Genomic DNA, 24011 nt, shown 5'->3' on the forward strand with positions numbered 1-24011 from the left:
TCCTTCATGTGGCATTTCCTAGGGGAAGCCTTTCTTGATCTTACTTGGTAATGTTTACACTTTCTTCCAAAAATTATCCTGCATTTGCTTATTTTTTTTAATATTTTCTATTCCTCTCAGTAGAATATCAATTCCTGGGGGGCAGAGACTATGAATTTTCTTTTTTTCCTTTGTATTCCTTCTATCTAACACAACACTTTCTATATGGTAGGCACTTAACATTTGCATGTTGAGAATTGTAGGAACAATTAGGGAATAGTCCAAGATAGTAAGCAGGTTTTATCACCTAGTGTGGTTTAAGGGGACCAGACAGGATGCAGTAGTCCTGGGGTACAGTTCTGACTCTATCACTGACCTCTTTTGTTCTGAACAGATCACATAATCTCCCAGTTTTTCCTACCTCAGTTTCCAAATGTATCTAGCAAGCATCCTCTGGGTCAAGAACAAGGTCAGTGATATTTCTTTGTTGAGATTTCTAATTATCCCGCCAGGATTGGGGCATCTTTTCTAATGTTATCAGTTCAAGCTATCATTCCAATGTGGTCTTTCTGCTATTAATTACTAATGGTTAGCATCATAGTTCCAAAGGCAAAAGAAAGAGAAAGACAAAGAAAACTGATTTCTTATCTCAGAAAGAAATGTGATCCCTACAGAGCTTCCTGTATCATATAGATCTTTCCTTGAAAGGATTTAAGACCTGGGGTTGACTGTAAGCTACCGGCCCACCCACCTTCAAGTGAGAAAACAAGCCAATGTGTCCTGGTGCTTGAACATAGCTGAGGACTCCAGGGGGATGCACAAGGTATTTCACCTTCTCTCTTTTCCTGCTAATAGCCTCTCCACATCTCCCACTCCCCACCTCCCTCCATTCTGGACTTAGTCAGTGAGTAACTACAAAGAAAATTTCCATCTCTTGAAGGCTGAATCCCTAGCACAAACCCAGAGTACTGGAACTCTCCATACAGGGATTAGGGTTTTAGGTTCAAATGAAAGTTACCCCCTCACCCTCAGGTGAGAAAAATCTCTCCTTGGGGAAAAGAAAAAGAAAAAGAAAAGTTGTTCTCTCAGCACATAAGACCATCCAAAAGGGATCATAGACTCTATTTTCAAAGTATCCATTTCTACACTAAAATTTCCTCATGTTTCCCCGTAACATAGGGAATCCCCTTGAAGATAGTAGGCAAATTTCTTCCAGGGCCTTATTCTAAAAGCCACCCAGAATTTTACCTTATAAATCTGTGTCCCTACAAAAGGACTCCTACTGGAGTCCTTTTACCCAATAAGAGGACAAGTAGGCAAGGATCCTAAGAAAAAAGAATTAAGGGATGACTATGGAAGTTTCTAGGCAAGCAGACAAACTGTACCCTATAGCCTTACAATGAGCAAGGATCTTGAGGTAAGGCATGCATTCTAGGTCTGTTTAAATGCAACAAGAATATAATGAACACTTCTTAACTAGGCAGCAGTATTTTAGAATGCAAAATCTATACCTGTCGTATTAGACTCAATATCAATACTTATATGAGATCCAGCTGGTAAGGCCAGGGTTTTAAACTTTCAAAGAATTAAAAAAAAAGCAAAAATCATCTCAAAAGGAACTAAGAAATAGCAGATAATGACTGCATAATTACAGCTTAAAACAAAGAAATATACATACATACATACCTATATGTTATATATATATATATAATATATAATAACTACCATTTATATAGTGCTCATTATATGCTAGAAATTGCTCTAAGAGCTTCACAATTACTATCTCACTTGATTCTCTCAATAATGTTGGGAGATAGTTGCTATTATTATCATCCACATTTTACAGATGAAGAAACTGAGGCAAACAGAGTTTAAGTGACTCGCCATCACACATCCATTAAGTGTCTGGGGCAGCATTTGAACTCAAGTCTTCTTCACTCCAAGCCTGGCACTCTATCTACTGTGACACTTAAGTACCTCTGCACACACACACGTGTGTGTATGTATGTCTGTATGTAGGTATATGCATATATATATATGTGTGTGTGTGTATGTTGTTATATGTGTATACATGTGTGTGTGTGTGTGTGTGTATGTGTGACACACAGAGTTTCTCTAGGATCCTGCAAACTAGAGTTTAGGCCCCCAGTTCTATTTGACCAATTACTTTCCATCAGCTTCTACAAAAAGATGTTTATATCAACAATACCAAACAGGAGCACAAACTGTTCCCTCTAACACCCAAATGACAGAAGCCAGATCAAAGAGAGAGGGGGATGAAGCCAAATAACGTCTTTTGAATCTCCAGCCCAACCAGTTCTGTCTATGCTGCCACAGCCAAAGAGGACAACAGTGTATAGTTAGTGCCACATTATACTAGTTAGTGAATGCCTACCCATGCACCAAATCTCTTTAAGTTATTTCCATTACTTATTATCACAACTCTATTAGAAATAGGCTCCTCCTCCTCATCTTCCATGTGGAGAATTGTGTCTGCAGAATTCTAAGTATGATAACAAAGCCTGGACTCAGTGAACATTACCCCATCAAACTTATAGAAAGTGGGTAATTATAACTGACCTTAGCTGGTACTTAACCTCTAAGCCTCATTCTCTATACTTGTAAATAAGGGAATTGAATTAGGTGATCTAAAAGGTCCATTGTTACATGAATTGATGATTTTATGATTGATTAGATGATATATTATACACTCCCTTGGGTAGAATTTATATACCAAAACTGTAATTGTGAGTAGTAAAATAGTTAAATTCTTTGCTTTAGGATGACCCTGAGAAATGTTGGCATCAAGTTGAAACTTAGAGGTCAGGGCCTGAGAGTCAAGGAAAAGGGAGAAAGAAATCAGGGATGGGAAGAATTGGATGCAGGGAAAAGGAGAAGCAAGATTTTTATTTAAGTTTATAGATTTTAAGAAATAAGTTTTGCAGAATTTATTTTGTAGAAATATTTTGCAAAATAATTTTTTCTGAAAAGTTTTGCAGACTGATAATAGTTTGCTATTGAACACCAGAGATTAAGCGTTTGGTAAATACTCTCTTAGGAGATATCTAAAGCAGGGCATTTTAACTTGAAGTCCATGCACTACCTGGGCAATCTGTGGATAGATTTCAGGGGGTCAGGGAACGTGTATTAGAAAAACAACACAACATTAGTTTAAAATTATTGGTTTTCTTTGTAATCCTTTCTTTTGTATTTTATTTTATTTGAAAACATTCTGAGAAGAGGTATATAGGTTTAGAGGAATATAGTCTGCCAAAGGGGTCTATGACATATAAAAGGTGAAGAACCCCTGCTAGAGGCTAAAATATAGACAGAATTTCTGAAGCAGGCAGATAACAATGATGGATCCAACCTTCCTTAAATATATCCCCTAAGATTATGTTTTTACATACCAGCCTGCCTATTTACTGAAAACTTTATTAAGTTCATGTCTGAGGATTTTTTCAGGATAATTTATTGTTAGGGCAATTCCTAGCATTGACTTATTGAAATAAACTTGCCACATGTCCTTTTTATCTCATTTATTATTTATCTTATTTTATTTATATTATACAACTGTTCACATACTCAATTAAGCACTTAACTAAATCTATAAGCTTCTCTGAACTTAAATTCCCAGCAGAGCTCTCTTGGGTCACAGACTTGGAGGATATTCAAGTGGAGCCATTTTCAGTTATCAGAATAGGAAGAATATCATTACTAGTTCTGAAGAAACATTGCAGCGTGGTGGGAAGAGGATTGAACATAAGCAAAGAAAGTCCAGGGGCACAAATCCAGACTCATACTCACCAACTGTGTAACCATGGGCAAGTCATTTAATCTCTCTGAGTCTCAGTTTCCTCATCTGCTAAATGGGAATGACATTTGTAGCAACAATTTCTCACTAGGTTCAGGTGGTAAAAGCCCTGAAAAATTAACATGCTATAGAATTGTGAGTTATTTTAAAGAAACAACACATAATTGAATGGACCTGCAACAACAACTCAGGCAACTGGAGCAGACAATCAGAGATGAAGTTGTTCAGCTGTTCTTGCCAGCCAGACTTGGACAACTGAACAAGGGGTGGCCACAATCTTGTTCAGCACTAAGAACTTGAAAAGAAATGTAAGAACCCAAAAGACTGTATGTCAATTTGCAACTGAGAATTTTCATTGGCAACACAGAACTGAGATGCTGCTAATATTCATTGCATCCTGCCAGATGATTTGCTGATTAACTGAAGAAAAGAAAGCCAAACCAAGACAGCCAAGAACCTTTTGGAAGCATAGCTGAGAATAGATTGGGGTAGAGTTGGGGCAGGGGGAATAATAAGGAAATAGAATAGAGGTTTTTCAGCTATGAGAGTTAGTCTTGTTACAGAGAATGAGTGGGATTAATTGAACTATTTAAGTCCAGTCCTCTCTGGATCATTTTTTAAGTAGACAGGCAGGTTCACTGCTAATAAAAATCCTAAGATGGCCATTTTTGTCTTTCTTCCTTGAAAGGGATTACATGGTAGGAGATAGAGCACTAGACTTGGACTTAGGAGGAACTGGATTCAGATGTAGACACAGTCATTTATTAGTTGTGTGACCCTGGAAAAGTCACTTAATGTTTCTAAGTTTCAAAGAGATTATCTCTCCTTGTTAAATGGTAATAACAGCACCTACCTCACAAGGTGTTATGAATGTCAATATGTGGGTATGTATATATCTGTATGTATGTATGTATGTATGTATATATATATAGGTTATATATGTGTGTATATATGTATATATATGTGTGTGTGTGTGTATATATACATATATAGGCTATATAAATGTGAGCATTTATTATTCCTGAAAATCAAGTTATCAAGTTATGGAGATTGAATTCCAATAAGGAAGGGCATGCAAGGACTAAAACAAACAAACAAAAAAAAAGCAGGTGTTTTGACAGACGACGGTGGAAACAACCGTAGGGAGAAGGGTAGAAATGTCTGTGGTGCATAGAGATACAAATTCCAATTATGTGTGAAATATTAGAGAAGAGGTCCAATCTTAGGCAGCCTAGCATATAGCACCTGGAGATAGAATAGTTCATTCCGAGCAAAGAAACTACATAACCTGGGAGGCAGAGATACATCATTACATATGACAGGCTTTCACCATTCAGGAATGCAACTGATAACCAAAAGAAAAATGGGAAGGGAGCTAGACTAAATTTATTTGTGCCACCTTTTTTTAGGAAGGACATTAACAAGTTGGACATCCAAAGGATGTAAAACAAAGTAATTAAGGATCTTAACTCATGCCATATGAGGAGTGGTCAAAAAAAATATGGTAGAATAGAAAGAACACTGAACTTGGAGTCATGAGTACTGAGTTCTAATCTCAGTTCTAGACTTAATTGTCCATGACCTTGGGCTAGTCACTAAATCTTCTTGGGCCTTAATTTTGTTATCTAGAAAATAAAGGAATTGAATTAGATGACCTCCAAGATTATTTCTAGCTCTAGATAAGATTGTCCTTAACCTGAGGTTTGTGAACCTGTTTTTTTTTTAAAAAAACATGAAAATCATTTTTCATTATATTTGGTTTTCTTTGCATTTCCTTTTATGCATTTAAAAACATGATTCTGTAAAGGAGCCCATAGGTTTCAGAAGACTGCAAAATGGGTCCATGACCCCAAAATAGTTAAGAATCCCTGCTCTAGTTTTATGATCCTATGATCCCATGACTAAGGGATATTTACTCTAGAGAAAATAATAGCTAAAAAAGATAAGGCAAGGTGGATGGGAGGAAGTCAGGAAGAGACAAGAAAAGGGAAAGAAAGTAGCTGCCTTCTACTATTTGGAAGAGTGATGAGAATAATCTAGTTAGCACCAGTGGTCAGAACAAGAAAGAACAGATGGAAGTTACAAACATGTAAGGTTAGGCCAAATGTAAGTAAATTAGAGCTACAAAGAGGTGGGAGGGGCTCCCACCAGAAGTTGTGGGCTCCCCTTCACTAGAAGTCTTCAGACAAAGCTTCAGTGACCTCCTGTCGGGTATCACATAAGATCATTCATTTTCAACTATAGATTTGGAAGAGATGACTGAACTCTCTTTCAACTTTGATATTCTACATTTTGAGTCTCTCCATCCTATTTTGAGCATTCCCTTTTCTTTTTTGGAGTCTGTTCTTTTCCCTGTTCATGTCTAAAAGGAATACTTTATTCAGTTGTCTGAACCATCACAGTAACTTCCTACTTTTTTTCCTTCCTCAAATCTTTTCCATTTCCAAATTATTCTTCTCTCCACTGGCCAGTTAATTATCCTTATGCACTATCTGGCTATTTCACCTCTCTGTTCCAAATTCTTCTAAGTAGTCACAAATATGTTCTCCATTGGATTCAGCTAGTGGTTTCCTATCTGATTCTCCAATATCCACAGGCACAGAAAATACTCATGAAAGTGTGAGAATCAAGGATTCCTTCATTTACTGTCACTACTTTAGCATATCTTGCGAAGGTCTACTGCAGAAAGCTCAGAATCTGTACCTTTATCTTGTCTTATCTTACCTTTGGGTGCTTCTATAATGTGTTACCACCCCAACTTTCTAGATTTATCTCATGCTACTACCATTTGAATGCAATAATGCTTCAGGCAGGGCTAGCCCTAGCTGCCTTGCTAGGAGGCCTAATTTGCTAAAGACCCAGCACAGAGTCTCTACTCTCTGAGATCATGACTAGAGGAAAGATTCTTCTTTAACAGCTACATTTTTAAACTATCCCTGGAGAGAGACCTGAGAGAAGACTGGGACTGAGAGTTGGAGAAAGAGCATAGTAACATGTGGATTGTGGCATATGTACTAGACAATCTGAATTACTCACCATCCTCCATACACAAGCCTTTGTTTTCCTGTTTCTGTGTCTTTATTCACACTTTCCTGAGCATGTAATATCTCCTAATTTTTTCCCATCTCCCATGTTGAATAACTATTAATATTTGATTAGTACACAGAATTGTTATGAGGATCAGATGAAATTGCATTTGTAAAAGTTTATCAAGCATAAGACACTATACAAATGCTTGCTATTATATTTACAGAATAGTTTAAGATTTGCAAGGTACTTTACCCTTTCTACTGCATTTACTTCTTATAACAACTCTATATGGAGATGGCAGTATTATCTTCACTTTACAGATGGAGAGAAGTTAACTGGTTTAACCATGGTCAAACAGATTGTAAGTATCTGAGGCAGGATTCCAACTAAGGTCTTTATGATTCTAAGTCCAGATCACAATTTTCATATCATCACCATCATCATCATCACCTTTTCTTCTGAGTGCTAGTCCCTCTTGACTTTTCAAGGTAATCACTTTGCTAATATAATACATAGATTTCAAGTAAATAGCAAATAATGATTAACAATGCCTGAATAAGTTATTCCATCTAATTAACTCTGGCATTGTAACAAGGACTTTCAATTCCATAAAATAAAGAACTAGAAATCTTAGAATTTTGTTATTGGAACAGTTAAGAAAATATTTTTGATAGGAGGGGAGGGTGATTCTTAATATCTTTAAAAATTTCACCATATGTAGATTACCTTCACCTATGTAAACAGCCAGCCCTGGCACTTGGGGAAAAAATAACTGTTAGCTGTACATTTGTCTTTTCAGTAATATATGTAGAATCATGAGAAGCAGCATGGCATTGTGCACAAAGGGTCACTTTAGCAGTCAGGAAAACCTAAGTTAAAATTCTATATCTGACAAATACTAGCTTTGTGACCATAAGTAAGTTACTTAACTTTCCAGAATATACAAGGCAACTTTCTATGATTAAGTTACAGAGTTGTTCATCTGTAGCTGTGAAATTAATTTCTGCCTTGGGAGTTCCATATATCAATGCAATCAATGGAAAGAAGAAACAGGAGGAAGAGGAGGAAGAAGGCAAGAGGAAAGGAGGAGGAAGAAAAGGAGTAGTAGAAAGAGGAAGAACAAGAAGCAGAATCATCTTAGGATTTTTCAATATCAGTATGTTTTTGGAAGGAAACTTACATAGTCAAAACTTTGAATTTCACAAACAACGAAAAGGAGGCTCAGAGAAATAGAGATGGAGACATTCAATGTCTCTATCACTTTGGGGCTCAGATCAAGTGTCGCTTTCTACATGGAGCCTTTCCTGATCTTCCCAGGTTCTAGTCCCTTTCCCTCACAAATGATCTTATACTTATTTTGTATACATACACGCCCACCCCCCCCCCCCCCCCCCCACAGACACGTGTTCTCTCACTGTATTCTAAGCTCCTTGAGGGCAGACTGCTTCACTTTTGTCTTTCTATCCCTAGTGCCTAACCAGGTGTTTAACACATAGTAAGTGCTTAATAAATATTGACTGATTGTAAGGAGTGGACAGAGTGATTAGTGCAGATGCAAGAACTCAAATCCTTCTCTGTTAACTTGTAGTTCAGTATTTTTCCAGACTACATTACACTTAGTGAAGTCTTCCATCTTAATCTCTGAGAAGGCATTTGATTAAAAGCAGGAATTTGATTTAATCATACATATATTGAATACACTATTCCCCTGTATTAGTTTTTCACAATGCATAAGCACTAGGCTGGCATGGTTAAAAACAAAGTTTCCATCTTTAAAGAATAGAACTGGGTTGTTACTAGACTATTTCTCTAGAGCGTTCTCAAAAAACCATTAAATTCTTTCTTATACCTCATGTTAGACATGCGTTGAATATGGATCGAGAAGTTGACTCAGTCCCACAAGCTGTGTTCCTAGCACTTTGTACATTTGCATGCAATTCTTTCTAAAGGAAGATATAATGAATACCAATTTGTCAAAAAGACCTATTAGCTTTGAAAGTATTCAGAATCTTAACAATTTCCTTGAAATAATAGGCCCATCATATGATGATAAAGTTTCTTCCACCTGACAAAACAGGGAATGAAGAGAGGGAAGGAAAGATGAATGGATTACTTCAGGGAGACTTAGCTGAGATTATTTAAACACACACACACACACACACACACACTTTAAAAGTTACTTTAAATTCATTAATGGTTGATTGACTATTAGATACATTCAGTCTCACTGAAGTCACTTAGGATTCCAAAGGCTAAAATCCCCTGAGGGCTCTTTCCTGAAAGTCATAAAAAAATTCAGCCCCATAGGCCCAGATGAAGAGTTAAAGGTTTTTGCATTTTCTGAACTCAGTTCCTGACTCATTTCAAGGTGATCTTGTTAGTCTGCAAAGCTTTCATATGTATAAAATAAATCCTGGTCATTTTTCTGAAAAGGGCATAGCATCATAACAATTATCACAGAATCAAGTCACACATCATTTAATAAAAATACCTTTCTTCCAGAGAATACCAAATGTTTCAGAACACATATCATTTTCCATGAGGAATTCAGTAGGGGAGTGTTATTGTAATTTCTCTTATACATTCATGAGAAGATTTTCTAGCATGTTGCCTGGTGTTGCTCTTAGGACTCAAAGATGTTCACCAGTTAACCCGACTAAGAAGGAGAAAGTACATCAGAGTCAAGGGTCTTGACAGGGTAATCTGGATTAAACCACTTCATCGCTTTGAATTATAGTTTCCTCATCTGCCAAAAGACAAAACAGGGAAAACAATATGTTGTACTAGAATGTCGTGTCAGCCTTAGTGTGAGGAAGGCCTGAGTTTATTGTTTCTGACACACAGTCAGTTTATGACCATGGACAAGCTATTTGCCCTATGTGCCAGTCAACTCTCTAAGACTATAAATTGTATATAAATTGTTAATCCATGTTAGGGGAAAGAGTTTTCATATTGGGAGCTCCCTACATTAACAAAATAACAGATACATTCCATCGAATGTGTGTGTGTGTGTGTGTGTTTGTGTGCATGCACACACACATATTTGTGTGCACATGTTAATTCTATTTGCTTCACAGGGCTGTTGCAATGGCCAAATTAATATGTTAAATACCTAAACTTCTTTCTTTTCAACTTTTAAAATGCTTTATTCTCTTTTTTTTAATACCTATCCTTACCAACCAACCATTCTGCTCCCTTTCCCCAAGTAGAACCTCTCCCTTGTAACAAACATGTATAATTAAACAAAATAGATCAAGATATAGGCCATATCTGTGAATTCACATTTTGTTCTGTTTATCTAGGCCATCACCTCTCTACCAAGATGTGAAAGATATGCTTTATTGTCAGTCTTTTAAAGTTATAATTGGTTGCTGCTTTAGCATTCTGAGGTCTTTCAGAAAAGTTTCTCTTCACATTATGGTGGTCATGCTATAAATCATTCTCCTGCTTCTGCTCACTGCATTCTGTATAAGTTCCAAAATAATCCTTTCTATATTTATCTGAACATATCCTATACCACATTTCTGAAGGCACCATACATTTCAATTGCATGCATATGCCACAATTTGTTCAGTCATTGCCCAGTCAAAATTTCCTTTATTCCACAAAATAAGTATTCTATTCAAGTCTAATCTTCTTATTGACCTCCATTCCCATAGACCATGTTCATTTTCATTTCCATGCTTTAGAGCATGTTAATTTTTTAACCCTAGAAGTCCCCTTTGTATAAAGCCCTCTGTCCTCTCCTTTATTGATCAGAATCCCATATTTATGTTCTCATATACTTCCTTGAAGGCCTACTTCAAATCCTACTACTCTGTAAAGCTTTCCTTGATTGCTTGGCCTTTGAAATTATAGGCTAAGTATGCCTATCTCCTCTTCAGACTCATTTGAGACATTGGTATTACTTTTGTCATCCTTTTGGTTATCAAGTATAATTTCTGGAGCTTATGTTAATGAAAATTTTCAATGGCATGAGATTCTTCACTTTTTCCTCTTCAGACTTTAGAAGCTCCTGAGGTCAGGTCTTATATAATTACATCTAAGTTTACAAGTTAAATTATTTGTTACCATGGCCTTGCATCCATCTACAATGTGATTTGAAGCTGAGGCTATTACTGACAAAAGCAATCTTAAATCCTTGCCTATAACTGGTGTGATTTGTTTTCAGATTCTTTATGATACAATACTGCCCAATAAGAAACACATTCATATCTTCAGGCCATTTCATGGCACTTCAGGCTTGCCCACTTTAGTAGTGAGCACCATCTGCACTGAAACATTCCAAGAAGGTCTTAGTGTTTCTAATTTGTTCTCATGTATTTGGCCTTTCTGTGGTACTGGAATAGAAAGGCATACAACTTGCTCTGCTGTACTCCATGTCAAGCTAATCATCATGGCATTTGGGGCAAGGCCAGCCTGCAATCTTCATGCCATTCTATCTATGTCTTGTAGTCTTTGTATCAATTATATCACACTGACTAGTGTGCTAATGCAATCAGTAGCAGCATCAGAGGCCAATTAGCTGAGGTTTCAGGGTTCCTGTCAGGCCTCCACAGCTATCATAGTAGTTTGAGGACATATGAAACCATTGCTCTATATAATCCTACCTGTCATTCCTCTACATTCCCATTTCATGATCTCTCCCTGGACCCAACTTTCCAACATACTATCATCATGGCATGCACCATGGATTGAGCTTTGAGGGTTCATTATCATTATTGTTGTTAAACCATTTTTCTCATCTTATTTTTTTTAATACAGTTCAGAGGTTTTTGTTTTTGTTTTGTTTTTTAGCTATTGCAAATATTTTAAGAAGAATTCTTGGCAGTGGCAGCTAGGTGGTGCAGTAAATAAAGCTCTGACCTTTGAGTCAGGAGGATCTGAATTCAAATCTAGCCTCACTTAACACTTACTAGCTGTGTGACCTTGGGCAAGTCACTTAACCCTGATTGCTTCCTCAAAAAAAAAAGCAAAAAAGCCCCCCAAAAAACAAAAACAAAAAAAACAAACCAGAAAACAAAAAAAACAAGAGTTCTTGGCAAGGCATTTAAAACACTAGTTTGTGAGGGTAGACTCCGCTGGAGAGACAGAATACACGGCACAGGTAGCCATGAAGCTGAGGAATTTTCTTAATTTGGGGCAGAATCTGAGAGTCCACTATTTTCTGATCACTGTTTTTTTTTTTTTTTTTGTGTGTGTTTGTGTGTGAAAAATCTCTCCTTGGTGTCTAGGTTTACAGTGTCTCTTCTTCTTGAAGTAAGCATCAGTGAGATGATTTGGAATTTTTAGACCAGAAAGGTTAATCCAGAAGAGATGGCAATGACAAATTTTAGATGGGCCCTTCAGAGAAGAACACGGCTGATGGTCAGAGGCCCATCACCAGTAGGAAGCCACTAGCCAGCTGCTTCAGGAAAAACCACTCACTTGTCCCTGTGGCAGCCAGGGAGCATGATTAGAACCATGCCGGGGTGAAGCCAAGATGGCAGAGTAAAAGCAGTGACTCGCTTGAGCTCTCCCCCAAATCCCTCCAAATACCTGTAAAAAGTGGCTCTAAACAAATTCTAAAGCAGCAGAACCCACAAAAAGACAGAGTGAAACAGATTTCCAGCCAAAGACAGCCTGGATGGTTGATCAGAATGGTATATCACGTCGAGCAGGAAGAGGAGCGCAGTTCGTGCAGGCCGCAGTGAACCTGGAGCAGGCCTCAGAGGACTGAATTGCGGGCAGTTGTGGCGGTTTCCAGACTTCTCAACCCATGAACACCAAAGACAACTTAGAAGGTCAGTGGGAAAAGTCTGTTTCTACAGTGCTGAGAGAGAAGCACAGCGAGGTTCCAGCCCCAGGACGGCAGCTGACTCCTGAGCTTCCGGTCCACCGACTGAGTGGGAATCGAGTGGCTGATCAGAGGGGGATTGCTCTCTCTGCTGGTGCAGGATTCTCTTGCTTTGCCCGTGCTTGGATCTGGGTCGCAGTTCTGGTGGCAGTCCTGGGGTGAGGGGGAGCACTGGTGTGGTGGAGCTTGTAGTGGCTGTGGAGAGGGAATCCTCCTTACAGTTCTAAGACAGAAAAGACTGCTTGGGGTCACTCATAGATCAGAGCACAGGCCAGGAAAGGAGTAAACACCTCATCCTTGATCATAGCATCTTGGAAGAACTGAAAATTTACAGGTCCCTAAAAGTATCTCTGAAAACATCTGTACAAAACCCCTGAACCTTGGAACAGTACATTCTCCACACTGGAAACAGATTCCTACCTTGACAAAGGGTTTATAACTCAAGTAATTGGCCAAGATCATGAGCAAGCAGCACAAAGAGAGTCAGACTATATTATCTTACTTTGGTGACAAAGAATATCAAAATATACAACCAGAAGAAGACAATGAAGCCAAAGCTCCTACATCCAAAGCCTTCAAGAAAAATATGAATTGGTCCCAGGCCATGGAAGAGTTCAAAAAGGATTTTTAGAAGCAAGTAAGAGAAGTAGAGGAAAAACTGAGAGTGATGCTAAAGAAGACCCAAAAAATACTGAAGAAAATAACACCTTAAAAAATAGCCTAACTGAAATGGCAAAAGAGGTCCAAAAAGCCAGTGAGGAGAAGAATTGCCCATTGGCCAAATGGAAAAGGAAGTCCAAAAGCTTACTGAAGAGAATACTTCCTTAAAAATTAGAATGGAGAAATTGGAAGCTAGTGACAATTTGAGAAATCAAGGCACTGTAACCCTAATCCAAAGGAATGAAAAAATAGAAGAGAATGTGAAATATCTCATTGGAAAAACAACTGACCTGGAAAATAGATCCAGGAGAAAGAACTTAAAACTTATTGGACTGCCTGAAAGCCATGATCAAAAAAAGAGCCTAGACATCGTCTTTCAAGAAATTATCAAGGAAAACTGCCCTGATATTTTAGAACCAGAGGGCAAAACAGAAATGGAAAGAATCCACTGATCACCTCCTGAAAGAAATCCCCAAAGGAAAACTCCTAGGAATGTTGTAGCCAAATTCCAGAATTCCCAGGTCAAGGAGAGATATTGCAAGCAGCCAGAAGGAAACAATTCAAGTATTGTGGAAACACAATCAGGATAACAAAAGATTTAGCAGTTTCTACATTAAGGGTCCAGAGGGCACGGAGTATGATATTCCAGAGGGCAAAGGAGATAGGACTACAACCTAGAATCACCTACCCAGCAAAACTGAGTATAATCCTTCAGGGGAAAAAATGGTCATTCAATGAAATAGGGGACTTGCAAGCATTCCTGTGGAAAAAAACCAGAGCTGAATTGAAAACTTGACCTTCAAATACAAGACTTAAGTGGAACATGGAAGAGATAAACAGGAAAGAGAAATCATAAGAGACTTATTAAGGTTGAACTGTTTACATTCCTGCATGGAAAGATGATATTTGTAACTCATGAGTCCTTTGTCAGTATTAGGGTAATGGGAGGGAAAAATCATGTGTATATATAGATAGATAGATAGATAGAGGGCACAGGGTGAGTTGAAGATGAAGGGGTGATATCTGGAAAATAAAATTAAGGGGTGAGAGAGGATTACACTGTGAGAATGAGAAAGGGAGATGTAGAATGAGATAAAATATCTCACATGAAACAGACAAGAAAAGGCTTTTATAGTGGAGGGGAAATGTGGGAAGGTGAGAGGGAATGAGTGAATATTGTTCTCATAGGATTTGGCTTAAGGAAGGGATAACATACACACTCAATTGGGTATGGAAATCTATCTTACCCTACAGGAAAATAAGGGGGGAAGGGGACAAGAGAGCAGGGGGTTGATAGAGGGGAGGGCAGATTGGGGAAGGAGACAATCAAAAGCAAACACTTCTGAGGAGCGACAGGGTCAAAAGAGAAAATAGAATAAATGGGGGGTAGGATAGGATGAAGGGAAATATACATAGTTTTTCACAACATGACTACTATGGAAGTGTTTCGTGTGACTACATATCTATAACCTGTATCGAGATGCTTGCCTTTTCAATGAGAGTGGGTGGGGAGAGAGGAAGGGAGAAAATTTGTAGCCCAAAGTTTTAAAAACACATGTTAAAAATAAAAAAAAATTAAAATTAAAAAATATTCAACAAATCAATAAAAAAAGAATAGACAATGAATAAAACAAACAAAAACAAAAACAAAAAAAGAACCATGCCCAGGGTGATGCTAGCTCAAAGTCTCACATACTGTCTAAAGGGCTTTTTTGTCATGACTTAGCAACTTTCTAGGCACATCCTCAGTAGGGTAATACCCAAGCATTTTGTAAATCTTTGTTACTTGGGTTCCTCTATTCTTATCACTACCAACTGGTTTTGAAATAGTAGCAGGCACCTTCTCTTTCTTTTTTTGTTCAATCTGGGTTTTTGGTGCACTGTATTTCTGCTTGTACATGGCTTGTTGGGAATACATTGTAGACTTTGAGTACCTACCAATCTCTCAGGCCAGAACTGGGTTCTAGAATTTTAGAAAAGAATAGAATTTTAGATAACTTAGATATGGCTGAGTTCTGGAGAAAATTGAATGGGGATAGAAAGGAATATATCTTTTTCTTGCCAGTACATGGCACCTACACAAAAATTGACCACATATTAGAGCATAAAAAAACCTCAAAATCAATTGTAGAAAGGTAGAAATATTAAATCCATCTTTTTCAGATCATGATGCAATAAAAATTGCATGTAATGTAATGTACCATGGAAAGATAAACTAAAAATTAATTTGAAACTAAACAATCTAATCCTAAAAAATGAGTGGGTTAAACAACAAATCATAGAAACACCAAATTTATCCAAGGGAATGACAATAATGAGACAACATACCAAAACTTGTGGGATGCAGCAAAAACAGTTCTTAGGGGAATTTTTACATCTCTAAATGCTTACATGAATAATGTAGAAGAAGAAGAGTTCAGTGAATTGGGCATGCAAAATCTCCAATTAAATACCAAATTAGAAATTCTGAAAACCAAAGAAGAAACTAATAAAATTGAAATTAAGAAAACTGCTAATAAATAAAACTAAGAGCTGGTTTTATGAAAAAACACAATAAAATAGATAAACCTTTGGTTAGTTTGAGTTAAAAAAAAGGGAAGAAGAAAACCAAGTTACCAGCATCAAAAATGAAAACGGTGAATTCATCACCAATGAAGAGGAAATCAAAACAATAATTAGGAGGTATTTTGCCCAACTGTATGCTAATAAATTTGATAATCTTACTGAAATGGATGAATATTTACAAAAATATAAATTGCCCAGATTAATGGAAGAAGAAATAAAATACTTAAATAACCCCATTTCAGAAAAAGAAATTGAACAAGTTGTTAATGAACTCCCTAAGAAAAAATCTCCAGGGCCAGAAGGATTTACAAGTGAATTCTATCAAACATTTAAAGAACAATTAATTCCAATACTATATAAACTATTTGGGAAAATAGGCAAAGAAGGAGTCCTACCAAATTCTTTTTATAATACAAATATGGTGCTGATACCTAAACCAGGAAGAGTCAAAACAGAGAAAGAAAATTATAGACCAATTTCCCTAATTAATACAGATGCAAAAATTTTTAAATAAAATATTAGCAAAGAGATTACAGCAATGTATCTTGAGGACCATACACTACAATCAGGTAGGATTTATACCACCAATGCAGGGCTGGTTCAATATTAGGGAAATTCTCAGCATAATTGATCATATCAACAACAAAACTAACAGAAATCATATGATTATGTCAACAGATGCAGAAAAAACATGTGACAAAATACAACACCCATTCTTATTAACAACATTAGAGAACTTAGGAATAAATGGAGTCTTCCTTAAAATGATAGGTAACATCTATCTAAAACCATCAGCAAGCATTATATGTAATGGGGATAAGTTAGAAGCATTTTCAATATGATCAGGGGTAAAACAGGGATATCCATTATCACCACTGTTATTCAATATGGTACTAAAAAAGTTAGCTTAACAATAAGATAAAAAAAGAAATTGAAGGAATTAGAATAGGCAAAGAAGAAACAAAGTTATCACTCTTTGAAGATTATATGATGGTATACTTAGAGAAACCTAGAGAACCAAGCAAAAAAGTACTAGAAATAATGAACAACTTTAGCAAAGTTGCCGGATATAAAATAAACCTACACAAATCATCAGCATTTCTATATATTACCAACAAAGCCCAACAGCAAGAGATAGAAAGAGAAATTCCATTTGAAGTTACTGTAAATATTATAAAATATTTGGGAGTCTATCTGCCAAAACAAACTCAGGAACTATATGAACACAATTATAAAATGCTTTTCACATAAATAAAGTCAGATCTAAATAGTTGGAAAAATATCAGTTGCTCATGGGTAGGCTGAGCTAATATAATGAAAAATGACAATTCTACCTAAATTAAATTACTTATTCAGTGCCATACCAATCAAACTACCAAAAGTATTTTATAGAGCTAGGAAAAAAAATAACAAAATTTATCTCAAAGAAAAAAAAAAGGTCCAGTATATCAAGGGAATTAATGAAAAGAAATGTAAGGGAAGGTGGCCTAGCTGTACCAGATCTTAAATTGTATTATAAAGCAGCAATCATCAAAACTACTTGGTACTGGCTAAGAAACAGAGTGGTGGATCAGTGGAATAGGTTAGGTATGCGAAGCATAATAGTCAATGACTACAGCAATCTGCTATTTGATAAATCCAAAGACTCCAACTTCTGGGGTAAGAACTCATTACTTAACAAAAACTGCTGGGAAAACTGGGAAATAGTATGGTGAAAACTAGAAATAGACCAACATCTTATGCCCTCAATATAAAGTCAAAATAGGTATGTGATTTAGATATAAAGGCTGTTACTATAAGCAATCTGGGAGAGCAAAGAATAGTTTACCTTTCAGATCTATGGAGGAGGGAAGAATTTATGACCAAACAAGAAATAGAGAGCATTATGAAATGCAAAAAGGATGATTTTGATTACATTAAATTGAAAAGTTTTTGCATAAACAAAGCCAATGTAACCAAGATTGGAATTGAAGCAAAAAACTGGAAAACAGATTTTACAGTCATCTCTGATAAAGGCTTCATTTCAAAAATATATAGAGAACTGAGTCGAATTTATAAGAATACAAGTCATTACCTAATTGATAAAAGGTCAAAGAATATGAACAGGCAGTTTTCCTGGGAAGAAATTAAAGCTATCTATAGTCATATGAAAAAATGCTCTAAATCACTATTAATTAAAGAAATGCAAATCAAAACAACTCTGAGGTACCACATCACACCAATGAAATTGGCTAACGTGACAAAATTGGAAAAAGATAAATGTTGGAGAAGATGTGGGAAAATTGGAACACTACTGTATTGTTAGAGTTATGAACTGATCCAGGTAGAAACTGAACAGGTAGGAAAGGGAATGATACACACGAATTTCATTCCGTACTTTACTCCTTTCTCATGAGTTGGTGCCAAACTCCAGACATTATCCGGCTAATCCAAGTAATGAGCCAGGTTATCTGACCTGTGTTTTTTTTTTTATCAGCTTGTACTCCTAATTTGTTCCATATCTACACTAAATAATACTGCTCCACATTGTGCAACTGAGTGTTCCATAGAACCTGAAATGTTGATTATGCTATTTAGATAAAGAAGGTATTTTCAAACACTAGTGATTTTATTCTTTTAAAGAACCTTTTCTATCGAGACAACATAACGGGCCAAATAATAAATTGCTTTAGCTTATTATGAATGAATGACTGAATGAAAAAACTTTTATTGAGTGTTTACTATGTGTGAAGTACTATGCTAAGTTATCTAAAATTAATTTTGAGACTACTGGTTTGTTAAGCACATTATTATTTTTTGCTGTTGTATAATTAGGACAACAAAATAAATTAACCTTAGAAGAGAAGTTTCCGTTTAATAGATATTATTTTATCCTGACACTTTGCTGAAATATTCCCAATTAATCTATGATCGTATCAATGCAGGTAATTCCTCCCAACAATGATGATCTTAGCCCATCCATTTTGCTCACACCATATAATTCCCTCTATCACCATACACTGTAAGAGGGGTCTTTCTCTAAGAGACCAATAAGCACATTGCTTGTCCATTATCCCTCACTGTCTCTATATGAACAGTCCATGCATTTCCATTTTTAATCATGCATTTTTTAACAATATCTTTGGATTTTTATTCATCTGAAAATATTTTAGATTATGAAAATAGATGGATTGCTTTGTGAAAATGTTACTTTAATTTCTAAAAAGCAATTAGATCAGAATTTGTTTTCTCCAAAATATAGCTTAAGGATATTTTAAATATATAACTTAAGGATATTTCCCTTTTTTTTCTTTTTTCTTTTCTATTACTCCAAAACTGCTTTCAGAGAGAGCATTCTCAATTCCCTTCTGCTATCCTAAGAAATTAACCACTCACATTTATATAGGGCTTTAAAGCTTGTAAAGTATTTTCAGATACATTATCTCATTTGTTCTTCACTACAACCCTGTAAGGTGTCTGTGAACTACAGATATTATTATATAACATCCACATTTTAGAGATAATGAAACAGAGAATGAGGGATGTTGTGATTTCCTTAGAGTTACAATGCCAGGTAGTAACAGAAGCTCCATTTGAACTCAAGTCTCTGTCTTTCTGTCTCTAAGTCCCTTGTCTCCCACACGACACCATAATGTCTCTCAGTGTAGACAATAAATCATCATAGTGGTTGCTAAAAATGAATTATTTATGCAATGCCATTTTTGAATTCTTACTCTTCTTGTCAAAGCATTCAAGAGATAAAGTTTCCTTGATTAAACAAACAGGGCTGAGATACTTGGAAAAAGGATGTCAATTTGTGTAGAAGATGGCTGTGTTTCATTATCTCTGCGAAGTGAAGACTGACAATATGTTCCATCTTCCTAGAAGTATATTTATTTTCTTCCATTGGTGGAAAGTTTGCTACCTCTGCATTATAAACTGATCCTAAAGGTCCAACACTGAGTGGTGATGAGAAAGGGGATTCACCATTTGTTTATAATTCCTAATAAAATTTGAGGACATCTGTCCAAAATTTCAATTACATTATCCAGAGTATTTGTCTAAATGACAGGACCATTCAGACTCCCTGACTTCCTCTCTGCAACTGTAAACCCTGCCTGACCAAACCTCGGAAATTATAGTACAACCACTTACAATACATTTGGATAACTTTCAATCCCATCTAAAATGGGTAATGAGAAGAATATGCCTGTACTCTTTGTCCAGCATTGACATTTATTTATTATATATGGATTGCATCACTTTCCCTGGGCTACAGTTCCAAATTAGCATCTGAATTCAGACAAAGAGATAGCCTCTTTTTTCCTCATATAATTATTATTTTTTTTTACAAATTCTTATTAATGGAAAACCAACTAATTAAAGACAGTGTGGCATGGAAAATGAATCTAGTTAATTGAATTAGTATTAAAATATTTAGTGATTAGTCACTCTCAACATAGGTTGTTACTCAGAATGGTTGGCAAAGCAGAGTCCATTTGGATCTGTTTTCTGTTATTCCTCTTATCTTTCATTTTTAAAGTGTCTTAGGCTTGTCCAAATAATTTTTTTAAAAAATTGTGAAAGAATCATAGTTACTTTAACACCCTCCAAGTCTACATAGTTAGTGATGTCTCTGAATGTTTCAATGAAAAGAGATAGAAAAATGATGATAGTGATGGTGCTGCTGATGCTGATGATGCTGATGACAATAATAGCTAGCATTTATTTAGTGCTTTAAGGTCTGCATAGAGTTTGACATGTGTTATCTCATTTGATCCTCCCTACAATGTTGTGAGGTAGATACTATTAATATCCCCCATTTTAGCATATAGCTAATAAAGAGTTAATGGCTAACCTACAACAGACCCCTAGAATATAATGATCTCAGAAACACTTGTTGGGAATTGTCAATCACCCTTGCTAGGTTTTTGGAATCTAGCCCAACACTCAGCTGCCTTTTGCTATTGAGGTCTTATTTTCTTTCTATAAATCTCTTATTCCTTTCTAAAAAGTTTTTGACATTCTGCTCTCCAAGCTTTCCACTGTTTGTTCATTCACCCTATCCCCCTGAAGCTTACTCACTCTTCATCTCTTCCCAAGTCCATCATTTTTGAAATTTTATAAAGCAAACAGATTCTTTTATGTAATTCTGAAATTATCATTCCCAACTACAGCTAGGACATCCACAGGAACTATTGAGATTCTAGCTCCAACCAATCAATATTGAATTATTTCATAGTATTTTCCTTTATAGATTTCATATTCCAGCCTTATTGTTCAACTAACTCTTTCCCCAACTCAGCCCCTCAAAAAACAGATGAGGACCCCCACATCTAGCCCTTGAGTTGACTGGAATCTGCCCTTCAAGAATGACAGACAAGCTCTATGTGTAGCACAGCAGCTAGCCAAGCATCAGTGGCCAAGGCCACAGAGGGCTGGTGACCTTCATCAGTCCTTGTCCTTTCCCACCCTGCTGGTTTGCTCTGGGTTCATTTTTTGGGAGTTGTGTATCTCTTCAACAGGGTTAAATTTAGAAGTGTGTCATAACACATAACATCACCCAAAGGTTTTCAAAGAGCCCTTTGTAAACCTTTTACCAGAATACCCCTCTAACCTTTCTCATTTTTTTAATACCAAACAATGAGTTATATTCTCTCATATCTAAACTATGGTGTCATGGAGAGACAAGTTATATATTATAATCAGATTATATTTTTAAAATCAAATATTTTCATGTCACTTGTAACCTCTGCTCCTCATAAGCTATAGGTTCATATATACTACGCCTGATTCTGGGGACCTGACCCAAGAGTCTTTTTCAGCTTGTTACATCTACCTGGACTTTTTCCAGGAAAATTTCCTCCTAACTCTTAGGGTATTGTCTTGCCTAGCTTTTCTCAAATGTGTATCTCTTATACAAGTACTCAAAGTAGCAACTGCATATTGATTATGATAACCTTTATTTCATCCCATAGGAAAAAAAAAGACATAATTTTTTTTAAAGAACAATCTCACAAGTCCATTCAAAATACAGAAAACATACAAAGCACTTACATGGCCATCTTCCTTGTATTCTTCATGGACTGAATTTCAGGTTGTTATCATGGCAATATCCTGACATTCCAATGAAATCCTTCTCTTCCACAGATTCTTCCAGTTCCATTGTGCCACTCTATAGTTTAGATTATACCTAGAAGGTAAAAATATTTTGGGGCTTCTGAATCTATTTAATTCATTGAATTTGCTCTGTATATAGATTGTTGTATGGAAACTTTTAGCATTATCTTTTCTCCAAGGAGTACGTTCATTTAATCCTTGAATTCTCAAAACTAGTAGACTTGCAAAGATCTGCTTCTTCCTTATGTTTCTACAGGGAATCTCTTATTATCCTAGCTACTACTATGTTTTTTTAATGTGGGAAAATCAATCCATCACCAATTCTCTCATCTCTGACCAGTGCTCAGCAAAGGAAACAGAAAAGCTAATGATTTTTAAGAGCCCAAGGCCTAGAAGCTCCCCTTCTGAGTCCACTTGGGTCTTCACATGCATCAAGTCATGTGGTTCTGCCAATAATTGCCTTTAAATGCTCCCAGGGAGTGGGGAGGAAACTGCATATGTTCTTCATTCTGCCCCTTTTCCCCCAGGAAAAGAGGTTTGTTCTACTGTGCTAGATCTTCAGAAGGTGGAAAAGAGGGAAAAGAAGAGGGAGGAAAACAAAGAGAAAGGGAGAAAGCAGCCAGTTTACTTTTATAGACCTGAGGGGAAACTGATTCTCAATCAGTTAATCATCAGAAATCAGCTCCAATTCCTGAAACCCAATCAATACTTTAGTAGTTGTTGTGTTCACTTCCTATGGGATGATGATTTTTAGATGGTTCTGAATGCCAAGCCAACCCCTGTAATCTCATCATGTTGATTAGAGCTAGAGGCAATTAATTAGGTAAATCTCTGATCAATTTGACTACCCCCTTACATTTAAAATGTATGAGAACTCAGGAAAGTGTCAGAATCTCAAATAGGGCAATTAATGATGATCTCATTAGCTACTAGTGCAAATGCTGAATAGAATAGAGACTTGTACTTGACTCACTGAACTGTGGTTTAGTATCCCTACAAAAAAAAAAAGTCAAATACAATCATTTAAATGGGACTCAAGGGATATTTATTTTTCCCATTCCTCCCCCTCAGATACCTTAAACCTTAAGGGACCAGAGTTCCTCATCTGGAAGAACTATATGAACTGTTAGCAAAACTTCCCTCACCAATTAAGAATTCTTTGTCTAGCCTGGATCCCTTACTTGAGTCAAGATTTTGAAGAATGGAGTTGCTCGATACCATTTCCTACAGCACACCCAGGATAAAATTGTGCAACCAAGTGCATCAATGATAGAGAAATAGCAATTTTGTCTTCTGAATCCTGACTATGTTTTAGAAGGATAGTAATTCCAAATACCAAAATAGAATTACTTATGAAATAAAGAAGCAATAGAATTTCAAAAAAAAGGATCACAGTGGATGATGAATTCAAGTTATTTTAGAAGATTAAAGAATATAAGTGATAATGATGTGGTGTTAATAAGCTAAATTCACAATAAACCACATGCAAATATTTTCCTACCTCTATTCCTTGTTTACATGTATACTTAATAGTAGAATGGGAAGTCCAGAACTCTGAATATGTTCTCATAGAAAGGAGAAAAACATAAGCCAGTAAGAACTAACTCTCAGGAACAGATGAAAATATCTCATAGCACTGCTGCCCAGGGCTTAGCACAGTGCTAGGCACATAGTAGATGCATCTACTCTATAAATTTATAAATGCTTGTTGAGTTTCCATGCTTGGCCAATTCAGTTCAACAGATATTTATTATCTGCTAGATGCCAGGCACTATTAGATTCTGGAGATACAAAAACAGAAATGTGACAGCCTCTGACTTCATGGATCTTACTTTCTACTGGCAGTGAGGCAGGAAATGTGATACATAAATAGATAAGTAAATACGAAGTATATACCAAATAAAATAAAAGCAATTTGAGAAAGGGGTGGGGGATACTAACAACTAGGAAGATCAGTAAAGACCTTATGTAGAATGTAGCATCTGACATGAGCTTTGAAGAAAGTGGGGGATTTCTCAAGGTAAAACA

Source organism: Vombatus ursinus, unplaced genomic scaffold (assembly GCF_900497805.2).
Source record: "Vombatus ursinus unplaced genomic scaffold, bare-nosed wombat genome assembly UNPS02014818.1, whole genome shotgun sequence".
NCBI lineage: Eukaryota > Metazoa > Chordata > Mammalia > Diprotodontia > Vombatidae > Vombatus > Vombatus ursinus.